The sequence below is a fragment of the Mytilus californianus genome, unplaced genomic scaffold, assembly GCF_021869535.1.
Source record: "Mytilus californianus isolate M0D057914Y unplaced genomic scaffold, xbMytCali1.0.p SCAF_1, whole genome shotgun sequence".
Taxonomy (NCBI): domain Eukaryota; kingdom Metazoa; phylum Mollusca; class Bivalvia; order Mytilida; family Mytilidae; genus Mytilus; species Mytilus californianus.
Genome location: NW_026262581.1, coordinates 72,000,317 through 72,013,213, shown reverse-complemented (window position 1 = coordinate 72,013,213; position 12,897 = coordinate 72,000,317). Strand labels below are relative to the sequence as shown.

The 12,897-nt window shown below is 31.7% G+C and overlaps 1 protein-coding gene across 2 annotated transcripts in view; it reads left to right on the top strand.

Annotated features, from left to right (window-relative positions):
- The first annotated feature begins 2,378 nt into the window (after positions 1-2,378).
- Positions 2,379-12,897, top strand: part of LOC127723589 (uncharacterized) — a 48,560-nt gene continuing 38,041 nt past the window's right edge. For both annotated transcript variants that reach the window (XR_007992139.1, XM_052230299.1), the window contains exon 1: positions 2,379-2,501. The gene's annotated coding sequence lies outside the window, so the exon portion shown is untranslated. The remainder of the gene's footprint in view (positions 2,502-12,897) is intronic.

The following is a 12,897-nucleotide window of genomic DNA, read 5'->3' as shown; positions in this document are numbered from 1 at the left end:
TTAGTGTAAAGACGTCATTAACAGTCAGAGAAAAACCTGACCTTGTGCAATGCAAACAAATCAGCATTTTTTACCGATAAAAACAAAGTTAATATAGTGTTGAATTGGTAACCTTTTAGAATAAGTTTACTTAAAGGATTGATAAATTAACTAGGAACGTATTTACATTGACGGGCTCGGTAAACAAAATCACCATAAAAATTAGGATGTGCTATCCCGTTTGTATGTTTTCTATAGGAACAGCCAAACGTCCAAACAAAATCTCTGTATCTATGAAACAATTCAGTAAAGGTTTTAAGTTATTTGTAGTAATGAAATCCTTGATTGATAATTTACTAGGTTACATAGATTACGTTCATTGAAATCCAAAACGGCACTACAGACACGGGCATAGAGCACGAGTTGGGATATATCGCAAAATTGTGCCAAAAGGACCATCTCCGTCCAAAAACGGAAAATTAACAATATGGAACGAAAAATCGTCCACTTTGTCGTAAATTTATGCGTATAGTTTTCAGTGTAGAACTAAAATATCCAAATCTAGGAAAGGACAATTATTGCTGGTTATATTTGATTTATTTAAAGTAAGTTCCTTTTGGGTAAATTTCGGCAGTATGTTTAGAGGATTCTTGATTATTTCAGGATAAAGTATCATAAAGATAACGTGTTATTGCATTTATTGATTAAATGGAATTTAGAAGGATCTTTACTGAGTTTGGCCATACACTGTTATTCATTACATGACTTTATACCCCAAGACTACACGCAGACATATTTTAAAGCGACTAAAGAATTAAATCCCTTGTAGGAATATTCTTATACTGTAAACTTATCATAGCAAATTAGTATTTATATATTGTTAAAACAGAGGGATTTGTGTGATACGAAGCATAAACTTAAAATTAGAGAATAGATAAATGCCTTTGTAGAAAATACTAAGTTAGCTTACATGATTTATTTTCAAAAATTCAATTTGTCCAAACTCAGCTTTTCGAAAAGCAAGGTAAAATTACGCATAAAATTGATATAAAATATGTAATATTCAGCTAAAGAAATATTAAATAATGTAGGGTAAGATATCAAGGGGACATTCAAACTCTTAAGCCAAGAGAAACTGACAAAGATACGGCAAAATATAAAAGACGACACTCAAAATCAATATATGGAGAGAGTAATAAGGACGCCAATTATTTACTGTTAGATTTTTTCTACTAGAAAAACTTCTATGTTAAGTTAAGTGTTTTTAATGATGGGACCTTGCCTGCTGATGAAAAGAATATTGTATTATTGACTAAGCAAACGTTGTTTTGTTTTTGTTTGTTTTTTTTTTTTTTTTAAATATAAAGCGTTTTTCTCCTTAATGACGAACTGGAATATGTATATAACATATAATTCATGTCGGGTTATAACATCTTTTAAGGGTAATTACAATCGAGTGATTTTATGATTGACTACTGTTATGTCGTATTATCGGTATTATGATGTATATACTAGTATGAACTCTGTCAAAACATTTGAAAATACTGTAAATAGCTGTAAACCAACTCAAACTATAAAAGAACGATCACGCGACAAACCATGTATGAATAATTCTGTTAGAAACTAGATAGATTATAAATTGTATTTGAGGTCATCATTAAGTGAAAACTTGAAAAAAAATCTTGATTACTAGAATACACTTGGATAAATTTGTTACGAAGCAATTTATTAAGTGCGAATAACTAAGAATGCTTATAAGTGCAAATTGATAGTCCTTCAATCAAATGATACTGCTTTGCAAAGTCTATGCCATCAGTTACCAACAGAAGGACACTTTCTCTTTCTTGCGCGCAGTGTTTGTGACATTTTGAAATAATACGGTAAAAGGACCTATAAGACATATAATCAAACAATGATTATTGATATTTAGAATTGTTTTGCACTCTATTCAACCCCAACATTAGAAAGTAAGATTTATTTGTATTGAAATAAAATAACACATCTTTTTTTTTATGATAGATTTTAAAGCATATGTTGTGAGAGATCGACTGTAAATCGTAAAATGAAAAGATATAGTCACACTGATGAATTTTATTAATTAACAAATACTTATCCGTCAGTAAAATTTCCAAAAGAACTTTCGAAAGACGCAAACCGTATTATGTATAATCAGTAAAACCCAAAGACAGACGAAATGTGTTTGTCGGTACAAAAATGGGGATAAATTGATTGAAAACCGATCTTTCATCGCTATCGAATTAAATAGATTGATATTGAGGCTGAACACCCTTTGATTCATGCACGAATTTCTGATTACAGATTAACGACAGTGTTATTGAACGAGAAACAAAAACTTCCTCTAACAAATATATTTCCCCACAACACGCGATACAGTCAGTGATAAATGATACACTGTGCGAAATATGTGACTTCTGTAATACAGGTAAAACTGGTCTTTACAAAAGTTAATACTAGATTATCAAATAACGTCTCTATGCTCATCATGGATATGAACGTTTGCTGTAAGTTAAATGTTTTTTTATATTATTATATATATTGTGATAATCATTTATTAACCATTTTGCAATCAGAAGAATTCTTGATTAAGTTTGACTATCAGCTTTTTTCTATATCCTTGTCTGTTTCATTGAAGCATATTTTTTATTGGTGCTACCGTGTTTTAAATTTTTTAGTAACTTTGGGTACTCTTATATCGGCGCTTTGTTTCTATTGTTTTTTTATGTTAATTGTTTTTGTGCTTCGTGCCTATCTTTTGAGTTAATCCAGTTGCAACCGATATTTACAGTTTGTTCTTATGTTGTGCTGTTACAACACTAGCGCCCAACAACTTGTTTAAGCCCGCCACATTATTTACGTGCATGTCCAAAGTCAGGAGCCTTAAGCTCAGTGGTTGTCGTTGGTTCATGTTTGTCATTTGGTTTTTTTCATAAATTGTTTTATTATAAATAAGAACGTTATTTTTCTCGTATGAATTATTTCACTTGTTTTTCGTGTCGGGGCCTTTTATAATCGGCTAAACGGTATGGGTTTGTCTTATTTTTGAAGGCCGTACGGTGACCTATAATTACTTATACCCTCTTCATTTGATCTCTGGTGGATAGTTGTCTCCCTTGCAATCATACCACATCTCATTAATTTTATATAAATATCTTTAAAATGTTATATGAAGGATATGTAAAATGTCATGAAAATACTGCCATTTCAGATTTCAATGTTAACGGCGGAAAATATTTTGAAAAAACATTACGAAAATATTTCTGTGGAATATTGGCAAAATATCATTTAACAATATCAATGAAATCATGATGATGTTGTAATGTATGACAAACAAACATTTTTTTTATCTCTAAAATTTAGCTATGAGATATTACTCAAATATTAAAAAGACATAATGAACAATAAAAAAAGAGTGGAAGATAGTAGGAGGACATCTAAAAAGACAAACTTCCACAAGAAATCAAATATCATTTTCTGTATAGCATATATAAATATCATTGCAGTAAATTTAAATGTTTTCGAAGGGCATTTTTTCACATTTTTATTATATTCATAGGAAACTTATTTACCAAAAATATCTATTGACAAAAACAAGCTCTGATCAAACTTTTGTTTATCGTGTTCTTTTACACTCTGTTGTGAGGAAAACATGGAATGTATTGATTGTAAAAATTGACTAGGAAAATTAAATGATAGCAACAACCTTTAGTTTATTCTGTGGAACACTATTATTAACTTCTATAGTATCAGCTTATTCAATATGAAACATCGCCAGTTCATTTTAGGAATGTAAACTGATACAATTGTGATTTATTTTGTGTCTATTTTCTTATGTTTTTTTTTTTTGTTGTAATTTATGTTATACATTAGTAACTGTAAAGGTTGCATTGACTGAAATCCATATCTGCGCTTTTATCAACGGGTATTTTCAATTGACCAGGTCACAACCGCAAAAGCATTGTTTGAAAATTTTAAATTGAAGTTCGAGGAGAAATTGTCGAAATCATTGACCTAATATGAACAAAAAATGATTCAGTGCTTTAATCAGCTGGTATTCCAAATTGATCGTCAAAAATATTCAAATATGAAGTTTCGGACATTGGACATTAAATCGTAAACAATTGTTTGCGAAAATACAGCTTCGTTTTATGTCATGCTTCACATTTGTTGAAAAGCTTAATAAAACCAGTTTGCTACGTCAAAAAAAAGAGCTATATCAATGTTATTTTTTTTAAAGATTGAACTGTAATGAAAGAATCGAAATTTGTTCAGCACCTTAACAGTTAATGTATTTTCAATTGAACCCCCAAAAAAATTCAAACTTGAGATTTCCAGCAATTTATTGTAATAATGTTTGAGCAATTATATATGGATTGTAGGCTATGGATAACATTTGTTGATTATTTGTTATATGAACAATAATAAAAATTAGTTAAATACCCAAATAACTATCAACATGCTAAATCAATGTTGTGTACCCGTTTTTTATTAGGATTACGAGATAAGTTTTGGAAATCATTGAAAACTTTGACCAAATCTGAACGGAACTTGGCTGAGTACTTATACCACATGAACAGTTTCAAACAATAAATTGTAAAATCATTTGAGCAAAAATAACTTCCTAATGTGTTGTTGATCAAAGTGCTTCAAAAGCTCTTTTATCATCAGGTATTTTCTATTTATCGTTAGGAAGATGTGAACATGAAGTCTTTAGACAATCAATTGTCTCAGTACCAGAATCTATGACAAACGAGACGATTTTAATTTTGAAATTATAAATTTCCCCCACCTTAGCAGCAATATACCAACTTCCCCTGCATATGGGATATACATTTCCCAACTCATTCGATAGTCAAGAGCTTGCAGCTGCTACTCAGACTTTATAAAACGTCATCAGTGTCTGAGCACAAAGTTGATGAACCAGGGTTATGTCAAAGAACGTCTCGTCCTTTTTCTAAAAAAGTTCATCGGAAGATACCAAGAACTTGTTGACAAATATTCCGTATAAACTTCACAAATAAAACATGATGGTCTTGAAGGATAGATTCTAGGTACTGATGTTGTTTATTATCTCAATCACGTGTTATAGTGTTCTTTTCTTTTGTCTTTGTATATTTTAACCTTTACTATTTAGTCCATGTTTGGTATATACTTTTGGTGTGGCTAGGTATTTATACATCCCGCCATTGTGTTATTGTGCTATGGTCATTTTTATATTCTTGTCTTTCATTTTTGCTTATGTACTTTGTCTATATAGTGTCTATATGCCATTTTGTTTTTCTTTGTTTAAATAGTTATTTGTTTTATAGTAATTAAGCTTATAACACAATGTTGACTGATAACAAAAAACAAATAATGAAACTTCGAAATGGAAAAATACCTAATACTAAACTCGTTCAAAGGGTATCTACACGTCTCAATCTTCAAAATCGATTATCTGAAAATACTACAATCGTTAACATTTTTAATAACACAAATCGTAGTTACCCTTCTATCTATAAGTGTCATGCCAAAAATGACTTACATGTCCCCGTCTTACCACCAACAATACGGTAAGGTCCACGTTTAATGGTCGCACTTTTTCCCTAAATTTTGAAACTGCTATCACTTGAAAAAGTAACAGTATTATATATTTACTCACATGAAACAAACCGGGATGCGGTATTCAGTACGTAGGTGAAACTGGACGATATTTGTCTAAACGCACGTAAGAACACCTTTATCGTTTTAAAAGACCCCATAAATTCAAAAGTATCATTTATCAACACTTTAAAAAGCACAATCAGTTCAACCTTTAGAAGTACTTAATAAGCAACCTGGGGAATCTCATTCAAAATTTGTACGATCACGAAAAATAATTGGAATTAAATTGGATTAAAAAATTACAGACAGTCTATCCTCTCGGTCTTAATGACAATATCATTAGAATTGGTAATGTATCAAGAACAGATTCTGTTAACATTTTGGATATAGTTTATAAAACAGTTCGTAAAAACCGTTCTCATAGGCGTAGAATAAATCGCAATTATAGAAAATTTCGTAATAACAATACAAATATTTCGGACCTAATTTAAAAAAACAACGGTAGACATTATCTATTAACTAAGCTGCCTGTTAACAAATTACATCAAATTTTGGAGGAATGCAACACAATTCCATATTGCAGTCCTAAGTATGAAATCGTCCAAATTATAATTGCATATTATTATTCTAAATTGTTTCCCAAAATTGATCGCCCTGAAGATCACAAAAAACATTTTATTAAAATTAAATATGTCAATAAAGGTTTTGATTTTGTAAATATTGCCGGTATTTTTAATGATCATTCTGTTAAAGAACAAATTCCTGGCTATTTTGATAATACTGAACTCCCTCTTATTTGTTATGTTTACAAAAAATCTACCCAGAAATATGTGTTTAATTACAGCGAAGTGTGTAAAGATACACCTACCTCATGAAATTGCAGTAATTCCGAATACATTTATGGTCCCAATTCCCATGTTATAACAGGAGACCTTAACATCGTTCGTGACCGAGAGTTAAAATCATTTCTCAGTAAAGGAACTAAATATCGCCCCCGTCAACTATTGATTGGAATGAGTGTCGTAACATCATCCACGACTCACTCCGTACCTACTGCTCTAAATGGATAAAACGAGAAAAAGCTGACAAGAAATCATTAGATTCTTTTTTAATTCGGTAATGATAATAATAATAAAATTGAGAATGGAAATGGGGAATGTGTCAAAGAGACAACAACCCGACCATAGAACAGACAACAGCAGAAGGTCACCAACAGGTCTTCAATGCAGCGAGAAATTCCCGCACCCGGAGGCGTCCTTCAGCTGGCCCCTAAACAAATATATATACTAGTTCAGTGATAATGAACGCCATAGTAAATTGATATACGTATTCAACATTTTAAAGATCATTTTACTCCTAACAACAACCATAATAGCCCCATTTTCCGTATCAAACATAAGCTAAAAGAACTCGCCAAGGAATATGTTTTTGTCGCGGCTGATAAGGCTGCTAACAATATCATTATTGTTTGACGTAAATTTTACATTGAGGTTCTAAAAAAGGAAATCACGAATTCACCAACATTCCAACTGACTCCATTTTCGAAAATTGACATCTGTAACAAACTTAAACTTTTAGCTACCTCTTTACAAGCAGAATCAAATACAATGAAAGTTCCAACTATGTACTGGCTTCCGAAGCTGCACAAAACTCCTTACAAATATAGATTTATTTCGTCATCAAGCCATTGTTCTACTACTAAACTAAATCTATTCTACTAACTAGTACACTTGGTACAATCAAAAACCTGGTAATAAATTTTTCAAAAAAGGCCTTTGAAAACAGTGGAATTAATTACTTTTGGAGTGTCAAAAATTTGTTGGAAGTACTTGATAAATTGCATGCTTGTATTGGTGATTTCGAATCTGTTCAAAGTTTTGATTTTTCTACCCGATATACCACTTTGCCTCATAATCTTATTAAGAAAAAAATCACACACCTGATTAAATGGGCATTTAAAAAGTCGGAGTGCCAATATATATGTTTAAACTCTTTTAGGTCATTTTTTAGTAATAACAAACAAAAGAACTATGTCAATTGGACCTGCTTTGACACTATAACTGCCCCTGAATATTTACTAGATAACATTTTTGTTCGCTATGGAGATTCCGTATATCGTCAGGTTATCGGAATTTCCATGGGGACTAACTGTGCACCAATTATTGCGGACCTGTTTCTGTATTGTTATGAGTTACAATTTATGACTAAAATCAGCAAAGATCCAACGAAACAACATCTGATTCAAAAATCTAATAACACTTTTAGATATTTAGATGATATATTGGCACTCAATAATGACGACTTCAGTATGTACACTAAAGAGATTTATCCTGCCGAACTGACTCTAAATAAAGCTTATACCAACAATGAACACTGCCCTTTCCTGGATCTTGATATTTATATCTTTAACGTGAAGCTTAATACCAAAATTTATGATAAAGGATGATTTTTCATTTCCTATTGTTAATAATCCATTTTTAGATGGTGACGTTCCCTTGTCACCATTTTATGGTGTTTATATATCTCAACTTGTTCGATTCGCTCGTTTATGTAACAACATATTTGATTTTAACGAAAGAAATCTCTGTATTACTGAAAAATTATCACACCAGGGTTTCCGACATCACAAACTAGTCAAAACATTTACTATATTTTATTATCGGTACAAGGACATCATTCGTAAATATAATTCAACATGCTGACATCGTATACGTTCAGGTATTTCACATCCAATATATTATGGCAATATTCTTTACAAAGCACAAAAATGTCGGCATTCACCTCAAAAGCTAACCAAACCTTTAAACAGACTTATTCGGAAGGGATATAGCTACGATACTGTTGTCAGGTCATTAAGGATTGCATATTTTGGTATTAATATTGATTCACTGATAGGGTCTTTGCATCGGAAATAAACACATTTATTCTAAAACCAGTTGTTTGCATGATACGGGTTATGTTTTTCTCATTTATTTTATGATGATATGATACTAAACCCCTAACGGGAGGGATTGTACTTGATTTTCAAATGATGAAGACATAATCTTTCAATCTCTTTAATTGAGGTCTGGAGCTGGCATGTCAGTAACTGCTAGTAGTCCTTTGTTTATTTATGTATCATTGTCGTTTTGCTTAGTTTCTTTTGTAACCTATTCTGACATCGGGGACTTCTCTTAAACTGAGTTTTACTGTGCGTATTGCTATGTGTTTCTTTATTCTACATTGGCTAGAGGTATAGGGGGAGGATTGAGATCTCACAAAACATGTTTAACCCTGCCACTTTTTTGCGCCTGTCCCAAGTCAGGAGCCTCTGGCCTTTGTTAGTCTTGTATGTTTTTTTAATTTTAGTTCATTTATATGTTTTGGAGTTTAGTGTGACGTCCATTTTCACTGAACTAGTACACAATTATATTAAGGGGCCGACTGAGGACCACCTCCGGGTGCGGGCATGTCTCGCTGCGTTGAAGACCCATTGGTGGCCTTCGGTTGTTGTCTCTTTGACATATTCTACATTTCCATTTTCGATTTTATGCTGTACCTCATTTTTTGACATTTTAACCTACTATGACTGTTTGTTTTGCTCACACATTGTTGTCAATATAATGGAATGCTATATGACAGTCATACAAGTGAGAGGTTTAGCTAGCTATAAAACCAGGTTTAATCCACCATTTTCTAAGAAAAATGCCTGTACCAAGTCAGAAATATGACAGTTGTTTTCCATTCGTTTTGATGTGTTTGAGCTTTTGATTTTGCCATTTGATAAGGGACTTTCCGTTTTGAAATTTCATTGGAGTCCGGTATTTTTGATATTGTACCTTTTTGTAAACACATTTGAGCAAATATAACTGCATTATGAGTTGTTTATTAAAAGCATCAAAACTTTCTGTTCGATATGGTATTTTGTTTGATCAATTTTATTCATTTTCAATGAAAGGGGTAAAAAAATCCATTAATGAGAGTTATGATGAATTTTTCTTAAGGTAATGGATATGTTATTTGAAGATGAAGGTGGCTTTAATCACCACATACAATAATTTAATCAATCTAAAAATAACAAATTCAAATGAAATATTGGGTAGAGTCTGTATATACTAACCTGCAATTAGAAAATACTGTAGTTTTGATTGTATAATAATATATTAAATCGAACAATATGTTTTAGGGATACGTTGACGTTTTAGTTATCATTTAATTTTGCTGAAAAGCTAAATGAAAATCATAAAATGTTGAGTACAACCAAATATACTAGCCTGCATTTATATAACATTGTATTTTCAATTAAAACGACAAGTAAAGGTTTTTCTTTTTAGTATTTTGTGGATAAAACAAAGTAATCACAAAAGCAATAATGCATTTTTTACCAGTTTGTTTTATCTAAAGTTCGGAGAAATTCTCGGAAATCGTCAAAATGATTGGCCAAATCTGAACCAAAATGGTTCAGCGCTTTAACCATCAGTTATTTTCCAATTAACATTATAAATAGGTGATCATGAAGTTGCAGATAAAACTAAATTGTAAACATATTTGCGCAAATATAACTACTTTATGCGTCGTTGATTTAAATGTTTAAAACGCGTAATGAAAACAAGAGAAACATTGTCTTGCAATTCAAAAATTTGTTTCAGATAAGGTATATTGTTTTATCAATTTTATTCATTGGTCTTTGTCACGGTTTAGAAAACCCGTCAATGATATATATATACAACTAGTCTTTTTATTGGTTATGTTATTTAAAGATAACAAATAGAAATAAACGTAAAAAATATATCTTAGACTTTACACCGTATTTTCAATTTGAACAAAAATCAAGGTTAAATTTTAACCCCGTTTTTATTTGAATGTTGATAAAGTAATAAAACAAAAGTCTGTTACCAATTCTAATGGGAAAATTCTTCATCGCTTTTACCATCGGTATTCCAATTAACCAGTTTTAAAACAAGAAAGAATTGTTCAATTCTATACCAACAATTTTTCATGGCAGAAAGTCTCTGAAATCGAAGAAAATATTGGCCATATTTCATATTTTCAAATGACCAACAAACGATTATCAAACTTAAAGTATCATACATTCTGTTGTAAAAAGCATAGAAATATTTTGGAAAGCGTGGAAAATATAACTACCAAATCTGAACGAAAAACGTAAAAATTGTTCAGCACTTTTACTTACCGATATGTCTTGTTGACCGTCAGAAAAAATTAAGACTGATAGTTTCAGACAAAACATTTTAAAAAATGTTTGATTAAATATAGCTGTTTTTTTTTTTTGTTATGAATTAACTGTTAATTGTCGAAAATTTTAATGGAAAAAAGTGAACTTCTAAAAACACGAGTAATATTTTTTAATCTTCCATCATGTAACTTTCTCATTATTTCGACGTATAATTTTACATAACAATGTGGTTTACCGCCTTGAAACGGAGACTTTCAAACACACAGAGCATGCTGGGTTTTAGTAATTGAAAATAATTTTACAAGGCAGTTCAATTAAGTCACAGTTTGGTTCCATAACGAAACGTGTCTGCCGTTTTGAAGTTATACTCTAATACCCAAAATCCAAACCAGTCTGAAAAGTATTGTAAATAGCCTGTTCGCTTCCCAGAATACAACACAAATCCACTGTTGGTACCTGTCATGCTGCTCGTAATCAGTACAATTCGTTTATAAATCGCAATCGGTGATGTTATAATAGAGGAAAAAGGTATTGTGGCTACAACGGAAGTCATCTGTGATACAGATATTACGCAGTTGTCAACCAATTCGTGATGGCGTCCGTAAAATTTTCAAATAATAATAAGATAAAACTGACCGTTTATGACTAAACTTCGTTCACAAGTGACGGGAGAAAAGGAATACAAGTTACCATGACAAAATACAAGCAACAACTGATAATTGAAATTGAAATTATTAAATAGGTGATATGATAACATCAAAATATATTTAAGCTTTACAGATGTCTTATCATTTGAACCTATTGAATTATTACTGCACAAAAAGTTGAAGGGAAAAGTAAACATTCCTAAACATTCTGATTTCTAAACATTATCCACATGTACGTTAAACCAAAAACATGTTCTTAGAAATATTCTACACTAATGATATTCGGCTTTACATATTCGGTTAGCAGGATGTTGAGTTGATAAGCAATGGACGTGCAGCAAATGGTCGAAATTCTCACAGGAGACATTGTACACAATTCCAGGATGATCTGATTCGTAGTGAGTGTTGAGACAATAATTAATGAACATGTTTTACGAATATATAATGATTCAGAGAACGGGAGATTGATGAACGATGAATTTGAAAAAAAACATTACATTGTTAAACATGCTTTCATGCAGCTTGTTTATTAACTTCGGAAGTCCTTACCTCCAAGGGTGACTCGGGAATAGAAATATGGTCATTTGATCTTCTTCCGACCGGCAGTTAAACTCTTGACGAAGTGGGGCGTCCGTTTGTCTGTTAGGAATGTAAAAGTACAAAGACACGTCCAATCAGAATGTGACGTTAAGTCCGATGCCGTGTGTAAAAAGAATGCCAAGCTGTCTGCACGTTAAGAACTCTTGCAACAGCACTTTGATTGGTAAGTAGGTGACATTTTTAAAGGTAAAATGTCTATCCCTATCGAATATCCATACCCTCATTTCCCAGTGGCAGTCTAATTGTCCCTACCGTCATCCCGGATGGGTTCTATTATAGGACCTACATACCGTAATTATTATTCTTTGTTCTCATCCTGAACATGCATGAATATTTGCCACTGGATGTTTAGCGACCAACAATCAATCATTTGGATGTCCTGTTTTGAAAAACTACGAAAAATTCAAGGGATGAAAGGACGGACAAATAAACGGACGAATTGAGGTAAAACAGTTTCTCGACTGTTTTAGATCAGGGGATATGATTACTTCGAAATATATTATAGCATTACAAAGCGTATCATGAAACACTGGCGATCCTTGCAATTTAACGAATAATGTCTACAGTCATTCAGAACGAATAGTTGCTTATAGAAGATAACAAAGACATTGATTATGATAGCTAGTTCAATATCATTAACAAATATATACATGTGACGGATAGATTTGTCATACTATTCATAAAAGTTATGAGAATATTCACATTCAATGTACATAGTAAATCATCAAACTTTGGATTCATCAATATTCGTGGGATACCAATTTTTGTTGATTTCGTTGGTAAAGGAGAACCACGAATTTAAATGTTCAACGGAATTCAAATTTTCTATAGGCCTGTCTGCAGGAGTTGGCCATACCTCGAAATTAAATATCCACAAAAAATAGAAATTTCCCTCGA